Source organism: Bidens hawaiensis, unplaced genomic scaffold (genome assembly GCF_021521415.1).
Source record: "Bidens hawaiensis isolate Kalapana, Puna unplaced genomic scaffold, B.hawaiensis_p1.1 tig00025498_1, whole genome shotgun sequence".
NCBI lineage: Eukaryota > Viridiplantae > Streptophyta > Magnoliopsida > Asterales > Asteraceae > Bidens > Bidens hawaiensis.
The window spans coordinates 177,479-192,758 of NW_027494074.1; positions in this window are offsets into that span (position 1 = coordinate 177,479).

A 15,280-nucleotide genomic window follows, 5' to 3' on the forward strand; every position below is an offset into this window, starting at 1 on the left:
CATCCTTTTAAGGGATTGTGTTCCCTAGGGTTTTCCTATAAATAAAGCTATTTTCTTGTTATTTAACACTATACACACAAACACTTAAACTCTCATCTGCTCTCTTCTCCCTGCCCTCTGCCGTTGTTCCTTAGCCGCCTCCTCTCTCTGCCTTCGTCTTTTCCCTTGTCCTGCCCAGATTTTCGGTAATATATAATATATAATAATTTGTTAAAGATACATATTACTATGCTAACATATATTCTAGGCATAAAACAAATCATTAAACCAATAATCTCTATTTTTAGGTTAACTTGTGCTTGTTTAAAAGTTGGTTCTTGCATTATCTTTCAACACACCTTTTCCAGGTGAGTAATCTCGTACCTAATCCCTTTTTATTTTTTTTATGTTTTGGGATGTTCATGTGTTCGTACAAACCTGAGTCTTAAACTTGTTTATAAACTTTTGTCGCGCAAAACCCCATGTGTTATGGACGTAGACTTGGCTGTTTATTTGTATGTGTGGATCATTAACCGTCTTGTCGGCCTATTCCGCAGTTTTCATGGATCCATTAGATGAACACGGGAGAACTATCGTTTATGATTTCTCTTTTGTTTACACTTGCACAGTTTTCTTGTTTTTGTGCTCAATTAGGAGCACGGGTTGAACTATGAGCTATGATCTATTAGGTTTGATCACAATCTGATTACACCCTTGTTGAACACCAGTTATACACATGATGCGCGCAGATATTGTTATCTATTTATATGTATTAAACTTGATTTCTCACCGACACGCAAGTGTTGACGTTTTATTTTAACACATGTTCAGGTTTGCTGTAGCTGTTTCTGGAAGCTTGAGGACACATAGGATGTTTTCTTTTCTTTTGGACCTAGTTTAAAATGTAACAAGACAAGTTTATGTTATTTGAATATTTTGATTTATGTTATGATTTATGTTACTTTACGATTTGTGTTGCGCGTGCGGGGTAAATGTATTTATTAAATATTGACACCCAAATAGTGTCACGAGTAATGAAACAATACGTGGCGCCCCGATGTATAATCCGCCATCGGTCGGGGTGTTACAACAGACGATCTGACCAGAGCAGCCCATGAACCAATCACAGGGTGACAGCTCACCGACAACAGTACGAGGAGGAGCACCCTCTAGTACTGTTTGTCACTATTAGCCGCTGCCTACTCACCAACCCTTACTATGGGACGTGCGCAGCCTACAGTTGGTGGAACAGTGCATAGCCGGCAGTAAAGGAACAGTATACAGCCGACCTTGTCACTGTCGGCCGCAGCCTATCCACCAACAAGCATGGCTTGTGCGTAGCCCACTGTTGGTAGAACAGGAATACTATTCAGCTGGCTGTACCTTCTAGGAAACCTACCTTCGGCTATAAATACTCCAACACCTTGGAATGGTAAGGACATCATCTGATAGCTCATTATCTTCTCTAGCAATCTCTTAATATACACTTATATTCAGAGCAATCTAGTCTGATTCTCACGCCGGAGGGTGGTCACAAGGAGGAACCCCCCCCCCCCTTCTCAGTGACGAGCTTACGGTGTCTGTTTTGCAGGTCACCTGAAGAACAACTTTCTTTGCTGGACCTCATCCTCGTGGGAAACATTACTTAACCCCCAGATTATCCGTAATCTGCCCGGGGTCACTTAGTGTTTCTTCATTGGCGCCATCCGTGCATAAAAGCTAGAACTAATTCTTAGTCTTTTCAAAATTTCTGAAGAAATGGTTAACGTTACTCCGGCCCCAAAGCCAGTAAGTGACAAAGAAACCCCGGTAACCACAACCCCAGCAACTGGGGGGAACACCGGAGGTTATACAAATTTTACGAACACTACCCCCGGTTACCCAAGCCGGGACAAGTGCAGTAAACAATATTTCACTGGGGTTCACTGATGCCCAGTTGGAGAAACGGACGAGGGTCCCTCGCCAAACACTAGATCAAGTTAAGGCTTGGGCCGAAGCACGTCACAAAGAGTTCCAAGCTGAGTTGGATGAACGCTTGCGTTCACTTCAACAGGCTGACGAATTCGGCAGTACTCGCCAACATCTCAACATGAATAGTGAGTGCGAGTACTCAGACGATGAGCGGGAAGAATCCAATACCGACGCAAACCCTCGCCACAAGGCAAAAGGGAAGCGTAAGGAAACGGACTTCCAACCGACAAGGAATTTTGGAGAAACCTTTAAACCAACGAACGCAGGGAGAAACCCGCGTGACTTCTCCAAAACCTTTAGACCAACTGCTGCAAATGCGGGAAAGTCTAAGTTTGAAAGGGACATTGCGGAAGCAATCGCCCCGAGAAGTGCCAAACAAATGTCCAACATCGGCACTTATGATGGTCTATCCGACCCAAACGACCACTTGAACAGATTCATTGCGGGGGCAACCGTCAGTAACTGGACGGAACCCACGTGGTGTTATATGTTCCAGATGACTCTGGTTGGAGCGGCCAGGGCATGGTTCGATCGTTTACCGATCCACCACATCTATGATTGGGCGGACTTTCAGAACAAGTTCAGCCAACACTTCAGCCAACAGAGGAAATATACTGAAGAACAGTGGACGATCCTCAACTGCGTTAGAGAGAAGGATGAATCTTTACTAGACTTCATCACTCGCTTCAACTCCAAAAAGCTAAGTCTGGGCAACATAAGTGAAGATCTTGTTCGCGCCGCTTTCATCCAGGGCGCCGAATACCCAAAGCTTATCCGCACATTGACGGGTAAGGACGGCATGCCATCCACATGGGATGCCATCATGACGGCGGCCAAGCGCTTTGCCGAGACGGAGAAGCAACTGGGAAGGGATCTTCCCCAGAGTACACACCTCTACACGCAGAGGACTAGAGAAAACAATGTTCGGATCGCCCGGCAGAACAAAAAGAGGAAGCTAGGTATTTGGCAGTCAAGGGTAAACTTTGACACCTCATCCAGCTCTCACCCTCTTGTTGGCGGAAGAGATAACACACACCATTCGAGCCGAAAACACCGGTGGACGCCACTCACCAAAAGCGTCACGGAGATATTTGCCACCGAAAAACTACCATGGCCAAAAGCTCCAATGATCAGGCATCGACCTAATGTGGATCAAAGCAAATCCTGTGACTTCCACGGGACAAAAGGTCATAGTACGGAGGAGTGTACATCCTTGAAGGATATTGTTGAAACATTCGTCAAGGATGGAAGACTTGCACACCTTGTGGCATCAATCAATAAGGGAGGAAGGAATGATAACCGGTACAGAGGCAACGGACGAAAGCCCGTTGACATCAGCATCAACATGGTTCATGGCAACATCAGAGGAAGAAAAAGGCGAGCGACAGAACCATGCGCATGGAAGGAAGCTGAGGTGCGCTTCCCGCGAGTGCCAGGAGGACCCAGCAAAGAAGGCCCTATCGTCATCAAAAGCCAGCTGGGGCACTACATCACTTCTCGCACTCTTGCTGACAACGGCGCCTCGTCAACAGTGATGTACAGGCAGTTCTTCGACAAGCTAGATGACGAAGACAAAGAACGCCTGGAAACGATCTACGCCTCGATGGAAGGGTTCGACGGCAGCACAAACACCCCCCTGGGTATCCTATCTTTCCCCGTCACTCTTACGGACGGGAATCACTCACGCACAGAAGACGTGGATTTTGTCGTGATGAGGAAGCCACACCACACATACGACATTCTCTTCGGAAGAGACGGGATGGCAAGATTCAACGCCGTGGTATCCTCAGTCCACGACATGATGGGATGGCCAACAGCTGATGGTGTAGCGATGATCACCGGCATTCCCCAGGTATGCATCGCATCTGTCTCATCTAAACCCAAACCAAAGATGGCTAAACCAACCATCACCGAACCGGAAAGATGGGCCTTCAACGGCAAATACTCTGACCAGGCCGTTACCATTGGCCCAACAGTTGTTGATCCCACACGCACCTTACTCAAACGCTTACTACAGAAAAACGCTGACATCTTTGCGTGGACACCAGCTGACATGACTGGTGTACCCCGAAGTAAGGCAGAGCATAAGCTCAAGTGCGATCCGGCTGTTACGCCAGTCGTACAAAAGCGCAGAGTAATGGGGCCAGAACAAACTAACGCGTGTAGAACCCAAGTCAAGGAACTCCTTGACGCAGGCATCGTAAGCGTTAGCAGATATCAAACATGGGTTGTAAATCCCGTTATGGTACCGAAGAATAACAAACAATGGCGCATGTGCATAGATTTCAAGGACTTAAACAAAGCATGCCCCAAAGATTGTTATCCGTTACCCGAAATTGATCTGAAGGTAGATTCGTTAGCACCGTTTCGCCTTAAATGCTTCCTGGATGCGTATAAGGGGTACCATCAAATCCACATGGCCGTTGATGATCAGGACAAAACCGCTTTTCGGATGCCCGATGGCACATTTTGTTACCAAATGATGCCATTTGGACTTAAGAATGTCGGGTCCACATACCAACGCCTGATGGACAACCAGTTTCATGCCCAAATTGGGAGAAACTTGGAAGTCTACATGGATGACTTGGTCATCAAAAGCCCTGACGCAGAAGCGATGTTGAAAGACATCGAAGAAACTTTCAACACGCTTAGGAAGATAAACATGAAACTCAACCCGAGCAAGTGTGCCTTTGGAATGGAAGAAGGGAAGTTCTTGGGGGTCATCGTCACTAAAGATGGCTTCAGAGCGAACCCTGAAAAGGTCGAAGCCATTATCAAAATGGAATCACCTACTACCATCAAACAGGCTCAGACACTGAATGGACGACTAGTGGCACTTAATCGTTTTTTGGCAAACCACGCGGATAAGTCGTTTCCTTCCGTGTCAACATTGAGAAACTGTTTAAAGAAAACGCACTTCCGCTGGACACCAGAAGCGGAAGCAGCTTTTCAGGAGATTCGGTCACGCTTGATTGAACTCCCAACGCTCACAGCACCAAAAGCGGGAGAGGAGTTAATCCTATACCTTTCCGCAACAGATAGAGCAACCGGGCGGTCCTGCTAGTTGAACGGAAAAGCATCCAGATGCCAATCTATTATGTCAGCCGTATCCTAACAGACGTAGAAACCCGGTACTCTACCCTCGAAAAATTAGTCTTAGCACTTATACACGCTTCACGCAGGTTAAGACGATATTTCCAGGGTCATCCAATCACCATTCTCTCCAACTTCAAACTTGCAAACGTTCTACGCAAACCCGAGTTTTCGGGACGCCTAGCCAAATGGGCAATTGAGTTGGGGGAATACGCGATAAAGTATAAGCCAAGACTAGCCATAAAAGGCCAGGTTTTGGCCGACTTTATTGCGGAAGTGCCTGCATCGCGGGAAAAAGAGTGCCAGGAAGAGGCTCAACCCTCTCCAGCACAGGACATCAATGATGTCTGGCGACTCTACACTGATGGAGCAGCCAGTAACGAGGGTTCAGGCGCTGGGCTGAAACTAACCAACCCAACAGGCCAAGAATACACTTACGCTATTCGACTGGACTTTCCAAGTACGAATAACGAAGCCGAGTATGAAGCATTCTTGGCCGGGCTGAGAATTGCGCGTAAGATGGGAGTGAAACACTTGGAAGCCCACGTGGATTCCATGTTAGTAGCCAATCAAATCAACGGGACGTACACGGCCGTGAACGACACAATGGCCCTGTACCTCGCACAAGCAAAAACCCTTATGCGCGATTTTAACGATTGCAAAGTCATACACGTCAAGCGTAGTGAAAATAAATCTGCGGATGCGTTAAGCAAGCTTGCATCATTAGCCTTCACCCACTTGGGAAAGGACATCCGCATTGAACTCCTCGAGGCACCTTCGGTCCCGCACATGGAAATTTGTGTCATCCAAACCAGCACAGAAACGTGGATGACACCAATAATAAAATACCTTGCGGTAGGTACACTACCAGAGTCAAAAACACAGGCAAGAAAACTACGCTGTAAAGCACTGAATTATCAACTCATCGATGACATCCTTTACAGACGTAACTTTCTTGGCCCACTCTTAAGATGCGTGGACAACCAAGATGCTGACTACCTCCTAAGGGAAGTACACGAAGGCATCTGTGGAGTACACGCAGGTCCACGCGCTGTTGTAGCAAAGCTAAACAACGCGGGATACTTTTGGCCGGGGATGCATACGGATGCGCTGGCATACATCAGAAAATGCAGGTCTTGTCAGCTCTACGCACCCAACACGCACCGCCCGAAGAATGAACTTGTTCCAGTCACCTCTTCAAGGCCATTTCAGAAGTGGGCCATCGATGTGACAGGCCCATTTCCTACAGCAGCAGGAAATGTTCAGTTCCTAGTGGTAGCCATCGACTACTTCACCAAGTGGATAGAAGCAAAACCCTTAGCCCAAACAACCGCGAAACATATCAAAAAATTTATTTGGGAATTTATTATTTGTCGTTTTGGACTTCCACAGAATTTGGTGAGCGATAACGGCACCAACTTTGCTGACAAGAAGCTACAAAAGTGGCTGGAAGAACTTTAAATCACCCACACTTTTACCTCAGTGGCGCACCCGTAGGGTAATGGTGAGGTAGAAAGAGCAAATAAGAGCATCGTCGAAGGCATAAAGAAAAGACTCTTGGAACACAGGTCCGGCTGGGTGGACGAGCTTCCGCACGTCCTTTAGGCAAACAGAACGCTGAAAAAGGCCAGTACGGGAGAAACCCCGTTCAGTCTCACTTATGGCACTGAAGCCATGGTCCCGGTCGAAATTGGTTTACCCTCACCAAGGGTCTTGATTCAGCCAGAAGACAATGATGCGGAAAGACGGTTAGACCTTATGCTAACCGAGGAACGCAGAGACTTAGCCGCAGTGCGTGAAGAGAACTACAAGCGACAAATGCAAAAGTACTACAACACGCGGGTAAAACTCTGCAACTTCAATGTAGGAGACTACATACTGCGTAACAACGAGGCTTCGAACCAACAACGCCCAGGAAAACTGGCCCCGGTCTGGGAAGGGCCATACATTATCAAAGAAGTTCTGGGAAAGGGCGCGTACCGACTCGAAAGGCTCGATGGCACTCCCATCCCAAGAACATGGAATGGAGCTCAATTACGCAAATGTTATATGTAGATCAATTCCAAACTTGTAAAGAAAAGGCCTAGAGCCACTTCTAATGGAAATGATTCTCCTTTCACAATGTGTTGATAGCCTTACCTTTATACTTATGAACTTCCTACACTGATGTGCCGGTATTCACCGCATAAATATGGGAAGAAGTAAGTCGTTACGTGTGGAAGGCGGCAAAACCCGCATAAACACAAAACAGAAAAAATTTCAAAAGTTTTAAGGAAAACCTACACGCAGGTCAGATGTAGGCAAAGTTTAGCCATCCTAAGTGCAAGTGACGGTCTTACCCGCACAATCACGAACAAGGAGGCAAAACTTCAACCTATTATCTACCACGTTCAAAGGTTAACTTATTCTAAACACTTAGAAAATTTCAAAGGAAAAGATGAGGAAAACTTCCACGCAGGTCAGATATAAGTAAAGTTAAGCCATCCTACTAAGTGTAAGTGACGGTCATACCCGCACAATCATGAAAGAGGAAGCGAAACAAACTTATAATTTGCCACGTTAAAAAGTTAACTTATCTAAGTACTAAAGAAATTGCTAAGTTAAATCAAAACATGCGTAAAATAAACAAGGCAAGGAATTAACACAATCTTTATTTCATCAAAATTCAAATATTACAAAGATTGCTGGGTGCATACCCGCATACAAAAGAAGCTATACAAAAACAAAAATCTACGCTAATGGTGGAAAGGGATCTTCAGGATCAAGCTTCAGGACCACTTCCACTTGGACCCGCACCATCAGTAGAGCGTGGTGGTTCAAGGAAAGCTTTAAGGATAGCTAGCCCATCATCAGCAGCAGCGACTTCGTTCACCTTCTCCACCACCGGATGCGGGAAGGCGGCATACTGATTCACTGCTTGGTCATAAACAGCTTCAGTATCCACATCATACAAATGGAAGTTGGAAGGCGGGATGCCTTTCTCAACAAACCCTAGACCAAGCAGGAAGCCGGCCTTTTCCCCATCCTCATGAGAAGCGTTGAGGGCTGTGCTCATAGCATCGTCATAAGACGTTTCCGTGAAGACCCGATGCACAACCTACAAAAAAGAAAAAATACAAGTATCAAAACATTTTCTATTTACAAAGAAAAGCGTAAAGACATTATGAAGTTAAACTTACCTGAGACGCTTCTCGAAGAAGCCATTCCTTGGCAACCAGAGCTTCTTGGAGGGCGGCTTGAGCTTGGTTACGGGCGCGTTCGGCTTCACTTTTGTTGAGGTTGGCAAGCAACACTTCTTTAGCCGCAGCCTCTTCAACGCCCTTTAGCTTTCGCTCAGTCTGGTCAAGCACCCCTCTCTGGTCCAGGATCTCTTGAAGCTTCTTCGCGTATTCCATCCCCAAGGCATCATGAGCCTGTTGGAGCGCCTCTAGTTTAGCTTTAAGTTCCTCATTCTCGAGGCGTAGAGGCTCAGCAACAGCTTCAGCCTTGGTGGCCCTTTCAGTTGCGTTCCGAGCAGTTTCCTTAGCCAGCCGAAGCTGTTCGTTAACAGCTTGAGCAGCCTTGGAACGGGCCTCGAGACGGGCCTGAACTTCAACTTCAAGGGCCTTGAACGCCTTCTCCTTCTCCGCAGCAGCCGCGGAGAGCCTCCTATTCTCCTCCCGGACAGCCCGCGCCTGAGCTACTTCTTGAATACGAGCTGCTTTTAACTTGTCGTTTTCACGACAAAGCTGCTCGACGCGCGGCTGCATCCGGGCCAGGAGAACCCGAAGCTCACTGGTTAGCCTACCCTACTGGTAGCTAGCCATGGCTTCCCCCAACGCACCACTGGGAGCTGCGTGACGAGCCCACTCCACGCACTCCACAGGTGTGCGAAGGGTTGTTCCTCGGCGAATGTTCCATCGTGGAACATACACTTCCTTGGAATCCGACACTGCAAAAAACAAAAAGCAGTTAGGAAAAGATGATATATAAAAAAAAATAAAAAAATAAACAGGCCAAAAGAACCCTACGCACCTGTAGGGTCAACAACAGGCCGATAGCCGCCAAACCCATCACCTGAACCCAAGGGAAATCCGTCCAAGAGATCAGGTAGATGGGAAGGAGGCAGAGGTTGGCGAGAAGCCCCATGCATACCTGAAGGATCGGCCGTCGTTGCCGATGACGGAGGAGGCATGGTGAAGGCCGCCGCGGTAGTAGAAACCAACGGAGGTGAACTCACTGTAGGTGAACTCACAACCGTGGTCGCCGCTGCGGAGTCCGCAGAAAAAGTAACCGCCGGCTCAGTGAAGGATGGGGTAAATATGGCACTGACAGCCGGCGGTGATGTCATCACAGCTGGAACAGTTGGCTCAACGGAGTAAGCAACTGAACCAGCGGAAGCAGGCGCAGCCGCCTGGGTCGTCGCCTCAGGTAGGCTGACCAAGCCTACCGTCATGGGTCCGGAGGTACTCCCCCCCGCTTCACCCTGGAATGCGGTAGCATCCACGCCTGCACAAAGAAGATAAGTATTAATGATGGAAAGTTATGAAGTTAAAAACAAGGGAAGTTTGTACTTACGGGTTTTCTTGAGCCTAAAAGTGCGGACAGGCGGGGGTGAACCCGATGGAGCCGGCCTCTTCACGCCGCTCACCGTTGTCATCCTGGGCTCTCCGGAGGTGACAGTCGTCGCAGCCTCCGGAGCAGTGGTCTTATCACCACCGGGATTCCCCGCCACCTCCTCGCTCTCGGTCTCTGAATCAGACTAAGGCACCGGATCGGCAGTGGAGGCCACCTTCGCCTTCCTCTTCCCGCCGGCAGCCTTCTTCTTCCGCACCAACGAAGGACCATCTGCGGATTCCTCATCAGAACACAAGATTAGAGGAATTCCAGCAGAGGTTTCAGCATTGAGGGGTCGAGGGTTGAATAACGCCTTACCTGGCAGCCTGGCGCTCAGGATCTCGTGGCCTGGCGGGTAGACCTCCACGAACCGATCCGCCATCTGTTCAAGGATGGGCAACTCGTTCTCATCTAGAGTACGAGTACCCATCCGAGCGGGACTGTCAGCCTCCCGCGGATACAGGAGCGACTGCAAGTCGTTCCCCTCTGAAATAAAAAAAACAGTTAGAAGACAAACATATATAAACAAAGAAGACAGAGCATACCGTAAGGGACAGAGTTCAAACCGTATTCAAGGACGATCGGGATCTTTTGCGCATCCGCATCCTTCCACACCCGGCTCATCCCGAGCATCACCATCCCGGACTCCGCAAAGCGGTAAACCGGAGATTGGACTCGGGATATCTTCGAGAACCATTCCGCCTCCTGATAGTTGGAGGCGTGAAGGCTAGGGAGTGCTTGCCCATTCTTGAACTTCATGGCAAGGGGGATGGCGCGAGAGGAGATAAAAAAGAACTCCCGCTTCCATGAACGAAGACTGCGCTCGGTTGCGCAAATCTTCAAACCCTTGATCCGGGTTATCAGAGTATACCACCCCTGGATGCACCTCCAAGAGTAAAAGGTCATCAGGCGGTCGACGAAGGGCTCAACGCCCAGAATCCGGCACACCCACTCGAAGTGGCGAATCTTCGCGATCGCCATCGGGTGCACCTCGGTCAGGTGTACACCGTGCCTCTCCAGGACACGGTACACAAACTTTGTCAAAGGGAACCTAAGATTCCCATAGACAAAGAATGCGGCATATACCCCGATCTTACCTCTGGGGGCATCATACACCGTCTGATGAGGTTCAGGAAACTCAGGCTCGAGAGACTCGAGCATGAACTTCCTGACGATGTACTGATATAGATCGACAGGCAGAGCACACTGGCACTCGCCAGCAGTACTCTTGTCATCCTTGTCGGACGTGGATGACGGGTGCTCGGCATACACCCCAGCCTCCTGGGCGGCAGCCTCAAGATCGTGAACAGAAGACATCTTGCAGGTATGAAAAAGAGAACGATTTCAAGAGAATGCTCGACTGAAAAGGTGAGTATTCGCCGGAAATCGTTTTGAAGATGAAGAGAAAAGTGAAAGTGTGGATTACAAAGGACCCTCTCCCCCTTTATATACTAATCGCAATTAATGCGGTGAATTTAATGCGGAAGAGAGAGAAATCGCAGGTGCAATGAAACTATGACACGTGGCAAAAAGCAAGCTGGCAACAGCTGTTGAAAGGACGCGTGCCAGTAATTTCGCGGCCACGCGCCCGAAAATTCGCGCCCACGCGCCTGAAAAAGCGCCTGGAATGACCATATACTGTCACGTCGCCATAACTTCCTGCACGACCTGACACTGTCAGAAGAAACCGTCGGACGACGTTTCAATAGTTTGGACTGTTCTTATCCTTTCACCAACTCTTCGAATTTCAAAATTTCAAAAAGATTCAAAAGCGGGAAAATACCCCTTACCTTGGCAACCAAGTAACTATAAGACAGGTGCGAGTAAAGTGTTAAAGGCAAAACCCTTCACATACTTAGCACCTGCAGGGAATTGACGCCAGGAATACCTTGGAAGTAAAGTAACCGTAAGACGAGTGCGGGTACAGTGTCAAGGCAAAACCCTTCACATACTTAGCACTCCGCAGGGAATTCAAACCAAGAAGGATCTTCTGGGCCATGCTTACGGAAACGGGAATAACATCCCCGCATGGCGGGAACGTCGAGAACTATATTGTTTGAAACTCCAAGATGGAATTGGTGGTTTTAACATAATTGATCACTATGTTGAAAACTACCAAAACCCCATGGAGAATCCACACAAGTGGGACTCAACGCTCCTGACTTGCGAGGAGGTTACAGACCTACCCGCTTCATACCCAAAGATCAAGCAGAAAAGTCGGGAATTTCTGCGTGACATTAGGAAAACCGCGGGAAGAATCCCCACGGAAAACCTTAAAACTAAAAACCCTTTTCAAAACCCCTTGCTAGTCCAAAAGTTCACCTCACTTATTAATAATTCATGAGAAGAACATTGGACTGGGGGGACTTGAAGAGGTAGGTCCCAGCAGAGCCCAGTTGGACTGCAAGACTCACCTTGAACATGGACGTCTGCGCAACGACCAACTGCTTCCGCAGGACCCACCATGCTCAGAGAAGACCTTACGCGCAGTACGCCAGCTGTACCCGCAGGGAAAGCCTCCCAATGGTGAAGTACCCCGCTTGTTCCCGCAGTTGCGGATACAAGCCATCAGGGAAGGCTACCCGCACTGATAGCAAGGCTACACGCACAAAACACTAACTCTTGCTACTTCAGTAATCACCTGAAGGAATGAGCAAGGCGGGAATACTCCCGCCCAAATGAGCCAGTCCGTATGCTTCTGGAAGATCTTTTGTACTATACCTACCAAGGTATGGGCAAAACAGACGATCTGACCAGAGCAGCCCATGAACCAATCACAGGGTGACAGCTCACCGACAACAGTACGAGGAGGAGCACCCTCTAGTACTGTTTGTCACTATTAGCCGCTGCCTACTCACCAACCCTTACTATGGGACGTGCGCAGCCTACAGTTGGTGGAACAGTGCATAGCCGGCAGTAAAGGAACAGTATACAGCCGACCTTGTCACTGTCGGCCGCAGCCTATCCACCAACCAGCATGGCTTGTGCGTAGCCCACTGTTGGTAGAACAGGAATACTATTCAGCTGGCTGTACCTTCTAGGAAACCTACCTTCGGCTATAAATACTCCAACACCTTGGAATGGTAAGGACATCATCTGATATCTCATTATCTTCTCTAGCAATCTCTTAATATACACTTATATTCAGAGCAATCTAGTCTGATTCTCACGCCGGAGGGTGGTCACAAGGAGGAACCCCCCCTTCTCAGTGATGAGCTTACGGTGTCTGTTTTGCAGGTCACCTGAAGAACAACTTTCTTTGCTGGACCTCATCCTCGTGGGAAACATTACTTAACCCCCAGATTATCCGTAATCTGCCCGGGGTCATTTAGTGTTTCTACAATATGTTTTTTAAAGTAGAAGCAACATACCGTCCAAGTATAAAGGACGTTTATTCCTTTCTATTATCAAATGTTCAGCCTTACGTGTCAAAATTACTTAATTATAGGTTCTAAGTGTAACTTCTTTTTTTTTTTTTCATAAATGAACAAAACCAAAAATGAACAAGAAATCAAAATATAACTAATTTATTAAGGTTTATACTACAGAAAATCGAACGCGAAATATTCCTCAAGCCACTTTTATTAAAGCATTTGAATTTGTTTGAATTCAATACATGTATTTGTGAAATTAGTGTAAATAATGCATAATAGCATAGTTATTACATGCGTGGAGTCTATATATGTGCATTTTTATTTACGTAGATGCTATATAAACTGTTTTGCTTATACATAATACATGCACTATCATATCAATATTTTCTATTACATATTTACACTTAATGATAAAAAAGAAGAAAAAAGAGTCATTTTTCGGAATCATTTTAGGCTTTAGCGCACTTGAAATGTCACTTCATTAAAGTTTTATAGGTTTAAGAGTAATTTACCCCTTTTTAATCAAATTTAGTTAGTGAGGTTTTTATAATATAGGGAGTGGTTTAGGGTGTTGTAAGTAAAAAAAATTTAGTAATTTTTCTGTATATTTGAAAAGTTAATGTAACACCTTATAAATTTTTTAATATATTTTAAAGTGGTTGTGAGTTAATGAGAAAGAAAAAATTAATAATAAAGGTATAAAAAGTACCATTTAATTAAGAATAAAAGAGAAAATGTAGTATATTTTAGTGTAATTTTGAATTTAGAGAATGAGAGCATTCTCAGCCTGTCCTCCATCCCCATCTCTATTTATACTATATATAATACATGAGATAAGGGTAAATTAAGACACTTGATTTTAAGAGTTTTACAAATCCTAATGCATAAAGTATATGTGTAAAAATGGGTAAAATTGTCTTTTAAACACAGTTCACCTAACTTACAAGTTTGCCCCCCTCATCTTTAACCATATTATGTTTTTAATTTTAATCTTAAATTAACTTCCCACCACGATTTTTAAATGACCACAATTTTTTCGTACGCTAATATTTTTGTAAAAAAAAAGTGCACCATAAAATCGAGCATTTTATTCTTTTTAATTTGAGTATGATATTGTTATAATTATTTCAATTTTAAAAAATTAATAAGTTACGTAGGGGTGCTCGATGTCGGTTTTTTATGGTTTGTAAGTTAAACTTGGGAGCCCAACCATTAGTATCGATTTTTCTTTCTCCAAACCAAAGTTGAATAATTGGAAATTGAAACCGAATCGTTACCGACTCTCTTATATATAACAAAATAGGAAAAATGATAATTTTAGCTACATAAATGGTAAAGATTAATGGAACACCTAGGATACGAAATTATAACAAGAACGAAGATTATAAAAAAATCATACTGGAATTAGGTTAATTTAAAGTTTTAATAGTCATGTTTACTTGTATTAAAAAAGACTTTGTTCAATTATATCCTAACTATCTATATCTATACTATATATAATACATTAGACAAGGGTAAATTAAGACAGTTGATTTTAAGAGTTTTAAAGTATATGTGTAAGAAGGGGTAAACTTGTCTTTTAAACACAATTCACCTCACTTACAAGTTTGCCCCCCCCCCCTCATCTTTGACCATATTATGTTTTTAATTTTAATCTTAAACTAACTTCCTACCACGATTTTTAAACGACCATAATTTTTTCATACGCTAATATTTTTGTAAAAAAAGTGTGCCATAAAATCGAGCATTTTATTCTTTTTAATTTGAGTATGATATTGTTAAAATTCTTTCAATTTTAAAAAATTAATAAGTTACGTAGGGGTGCTCGATGTCGGTTTTTTATGGTTTATAAGTTAAACTTGTTAGCCCAACTATTAATATCGATTTTTCTTTCTTCAAACCAAAATTGAATCATTGAAAATTGAAACCGAATCGTTACCAACTCTGTTATATATAACAAAATAGGAAAAATGATAATTTTAGCTATATAAATGGTAAAGATTAAAAAAACACCTAGGATGCGAAATTATAACAAGAACGAAGATTATAAAAAATCATACTGGAATTAGTTTAATTTAAAGTTGCAATAGTCATGTTTACTTGTATTAAAAAAGACTTTGTTTATTTATATCTTAACTATATCTAATACATATAATAAAACTTGTCAAATACTAAGTAATAAATGAGATTAAAATGCATACAACATTTAAGTTTGGTTTGATTTCATATGGCCGGTTTTCAGCATAATCCGTGAACCAAACCTTTAC